A 4,429-nucleotide genomic window follows, 5' to 3' on the forward strand; every position below is an offset into this window, starting at 1 on the left:
AGATATGAGCACGAGCATGTGGAAATCATTCATCACGACAGTCAATCGAAGTCCATCACTTTCCTTTGAGCAATTATCCTGGTTCTCGTTTTTCTTCAAATACCCATTCCTAGCTTCCCATCTGACCATTCCTCAAACAGATCTCCCCACCTTGGTTAGACTGTTCTCATTGGAGGCCTTCCTTAATTTAAAAATGGCTGCAGTCCTGCTAGAACTGAACATGGCTTACTTCACTGTGACGGTCCCCCTTACAAGACACCCGCTTCGCTGTTGCCTCCTCTCATCCAAATTCTCACATAATCACAGGGGACATTTCTACGGTTAATGAAACATCTAGTGAATAGATTCCAGGATATAATAGTAAGTGAAAACAGACAGGATGTTTCCTCCCAGGTGATGTATGGCTTTATGAGGGGGTGATGCATTAGACATTACGAGATATGTCATGACACTCTGAGATGCTGGCCTGAAGAAAAGGACTACATTCTTATGGGAGCATTGGACACAGCAAGATGATCTAGACATGGAGTCAGGGAAGGCTTCCTGAGGAAGTGAAGCCTCAGCAGAGATGTGGAGGCTAACTGGGCATTAACAAGGCAGAGACAGAGCAGATGCAAAGGCAGGACAGAGCATACTCCGGGGAAGAGATGGGGAGAGGCTTTGCCAGGTGGCTAGAGCATAGAAAGTGATAGGCAGTGTGTTTGGAAGGATCTGGAGAAGGGGCAGAGTTAGGGCTAGCAGGCTGCACTTGCGGCAGAGTTGGTCAGAGAGGACAAGTCTGTACCTTGGAGAGATCACTACGATTGAGATGGGGAGACTGCCCTGGAGGAAGCTCATGGAGGTATGAGGGATTCAGCCCTTGTTGGGACCCACCCAGAGAGGATGGTAGCTGGGAGGAAGGGGTGGGAATGGAGAGGTGAGAATCTGTCAGGTTCAAGAAACATTGCCTGGTGGGTTGCCACCTTGTGGGGGGAGAGAGAGAGAATGCAAGGAGAGCTCTGATTCCTTGCTGGAGTAATGGAGGGGTGAGCAGTTGTGCTAGTCTTGGAAATGGAGATTCTTTAGAATAGTCTCCATAAATTTTAGGGGGTGACATCAGTTCTGAAAATGGGGAGTGTCCCTAATGACTTAGAGGTGCCTGAATGGAGATGCTGAATAGATTAGTGGTTTCACAGATCAGACCTCATAGGAGATGTGGAAGCTGCTGATGCCAACGTGGAAGGTTTTGGGATGGTCTTAGTCTGCTGCATACTCGAGGGAAGGAACACAGGACTTTTTTAAAGGGTAGTGGAAATATAAATATTTTATCAGGAAGTGGCATGATCATATCTACGTAATTTTTATTAAAGTTTATTTACTCTATCATAGAGCGTGCATGTGTGCACATGTGGGGGGCGGATATTCATCCTGGAATGGGATCCCATCGTGGCCCAATGCCGTTTCTCCAACCCTCCATCTAGTTAGATCTTGGGCATGTGCACACATACGCAGTGTGTTCCAGGTTGACTGGCCAGAGAGCTGAACATACGGCTAGCCATGTGTGTTCCAGGACTGCAGTTTAGTAGGCTATTGACTACACCATCGAAGCTAGGTTTGTGAGTCTAGAGCTCTAGCTGGTGGTCACGTGCTCAGGATCTTCAGTACCCATGGCTGCCATCAACGCCGCTTGAGTTCCTCAACACTCATCTGTACTACCTGTCTGCCATCATAAGCAGCCATCATGGCTCACCAAGCCTGGTAAAAATCAAGGTGACCCCAAAAACATAGCTCCTCCTCCAAAGGAGGAAATGTCAGAAGATGAGGAAGATGATAGCAGTGGAGAAGAGGTTATCAGCTCTCAGAATAAAAGGCAAGAAGGCTGCCACAACTCCAGCAAAGAAAGTAGTCATTTCCCCAACAAAAAAGGTTGCAGTTGCCACACCTGCCAAGAAAGCAGCAGTCACCCCAGGCAAAAAGGCAGCTGTCAGATTGTCCAGGAAGACAGTTCCACCAGCCAAAGCAGTCACAACACCTGGCAAGAAGGGACCTATGCTGGGGAAAGCATTGGTAGCAACCTCTGGTAAGAAAGGAGCCAGCAGGACTAGCAGTTAGTGTAATAGCTATGTCACTGGACTCCCATGTAGTCGACCACAGTTCATGTCCCGGACCTGGTGGCTTAAAACTCATGCCGGGCGCGTGTGCGTGCGTGCCCAAACTCCCAAGAGGAGAATGGAGGAGAAAGGATTGCGGAGTGGCCATCTCCCCTGGGGGGGTGATTTCTCGCTTTCTGTCTCTCTGTCTCTCTCTCTGTCTGGCGAGCACATGCGCCCTATCACAAAAACCTCTCCAAAAAAAAAAAGAAAGAAAGAAAGTAGGGAGCCAGTGCAGCCAAGGGGTCAAAGAATGGCAAGAATGCCAAGAAAGAAGACAGCAAGGAGGAGGAAGAAGGTGACAGCGAGGAAGATGATGAGGATGAGGATGAAGATGAGGGTGAATGATGAGTGGTGATGAAAGCAGCAGCTGTTGCCCCAGCCTCAGAGGAGGAAGATGAGGAAGATGAGGATGAGGACAAAGATGAGGATGAGGAAGATGAGTCTGAAGAAGCAGCTATGGAGACCACACCAGTCAAAGGAAAGAAAACTCCTGCAAAAGCTGCACCTGTGAAAGCCAAGACCATGGCTGAAGATGAAGATGAAAAGGATAATATAGATGAAGAGGAAGACGATGAGGATAAGGAAGATGAAGAAGAAGAAAAGCCTGTCAAAGAAGCTCCTGGAAAATGAAAGAAGGAAATGACCACACAGAAAGCAGCTCCTGGGGATAAGAAACAGAAGGTGGAAGCCACAGAAAGAACTACAACCTTCCATCTGTGTGTTGAAAACCTGAACAATAACAAATCTATTCCTGAATTAAAAACTGGTATTAGTGATGTTTTTGCTAAAAAATGATCTTGCTGTTGTGGATGTCAGAATTGGTACATCTAGGAAGTTTGGCTATGTTGACTTTGAATTTGCTGAAGATCTAGAAAAAGCTGTAGAACTCACTGGTTTAAAAGTCTTTGGCCATGAAATTAAACTATGGAAACCAAAAGGAAAAGACAGTAAGAAAGAGAAGCAAGAACACTTTTGGCCAAAAATCTCCCCTACAAAGTCACTCAATGTGAACTAAAAGAAGTATTTGAGGATGCCATGGAGATCAGAATAATCAGCAAAGAGGAAAAAGTAAAGGGATTGTCTATATTGAATTGAAGACAGAAGCTGATGCAGAGAAAACCTTTGAAGAAAAGCAGGGAACAGAGATTGATGGGCGGTCCATTTCCCTATACTACACTGGAGAGAAAGGTCAAAATCAAGACTACAGAGGTGGAAAGAACAGCACTGGGATGGTGAATCAAGAACTCTGGTTTTGAGCAACCTCTCCAACAATACAACAGAAGAAACACTTCAGGAAGTATTTGAGAAGGCAACTTTTATCCAAGTGCCTCAGAGCCAAAACAGCAAATCTAAAGGGTATGCATTTATAGAATTTGTTTCCTTTGAAGATGCTAAAGAAGCTTTAACTCCCTGTAACAAAAGGGAAATTGAAAGTCAGAGCAATCAGGCTGGAGCTGCAAGGACCTAGGGGATCATCTAATGCAAGAAGTCAGCCTTCTCCAAAACTCCAATTGTCAAAGGTCTGCCTGAGGATACCACCGAAGAGATACTAGAGGAGTCTCTTGACGGCCCTGTTTGTGCAAGGATAGTCACTGACCAGGAAACAAGATCCTCCAGAGGGTTTGGTTTGATAGACTTCGACAGGGAGGAAGATGCCAAAGCTGCCAAGGAGGCCATGGAAGATGGTGAAATTGATAGAAACAAAGATACCTTGGACTGGGCCAAGCCTACAGGTGAAGGTGGCTTCGGGGGTTGTGGTGGAGGCAGAGGAGGCAGAGGTGTATATGGTGGCAGGGGACAAGGAGGCTTTGGAGGGTGAGATGGCTTCCGAGGAGGCGGAACAGGGAGGAAGATGCCAAAGCTGCCAAGGAGGCCATGGAAGATGGTGAAATTGATAGAAACAAAGATACCTTGGACTGGGCCAAGCCTACAGGTGAAGGTGGCTTCGGGGGTTGTGGTGGAGGCAGAGGAGGCAGAGGTGTATATGGTGGCAGGGGACAAGGAGGCTTTGGAGGGTGAGATGGCTTCCGAGGAGGCGGAGAAGGAGACCATAAGCCACAAGGCAAGAAGACAAAGTTTGAATAGTTTCTCTGTCCTTTTGTCTTCCCTCTTCCATTTGAAAGAAAGGACTCTGGGGTTTCTACTCTGTTACCTGCTCACTGACAGAGCCTTCTGAGGACATTCCAAGGCAGTGTGTGGTCTTGTGGTCTACTTGGAAAGCCAGAAAAATGTTCTGAGGGAGATACTCTTGTTGGTTTTGACTGGATAGTCATATAAATTTTTTAAAGAGATGAGTG

The 4,429-nt window shown here is 46.7% G+C and overlaps 1 pseudogene; it reads left to right on the forward strand.

Annotated features, from left to right (window-relative positions):
- Positions 1-4,217, forward strand: part of LOC102476275 (nucleolin-like) — a 19,290-nt pseudogene extending 15,073 nt beyond the window's left edge.
- The last annotated feature ends 212 nt before the right edge of the window (positions 4,218-4,429 follow it).

This window comes from Tupaia chinensis, unplaced genomic scaffold (genome assembly GCF_000334495.1).
Source record: "Tupaia chinensis unplaced genomic scaffold, TupChi_1.0 Scaffold000704_1, whole genome shotgun sequence".
NCBI classification, from domain to species: domain Eukaryota; kingdom Metazoa; phylum Chordata; class Mammalia; order Scandentia; family Tupaiidae; genus Tupaia; species Tupaia belangeri.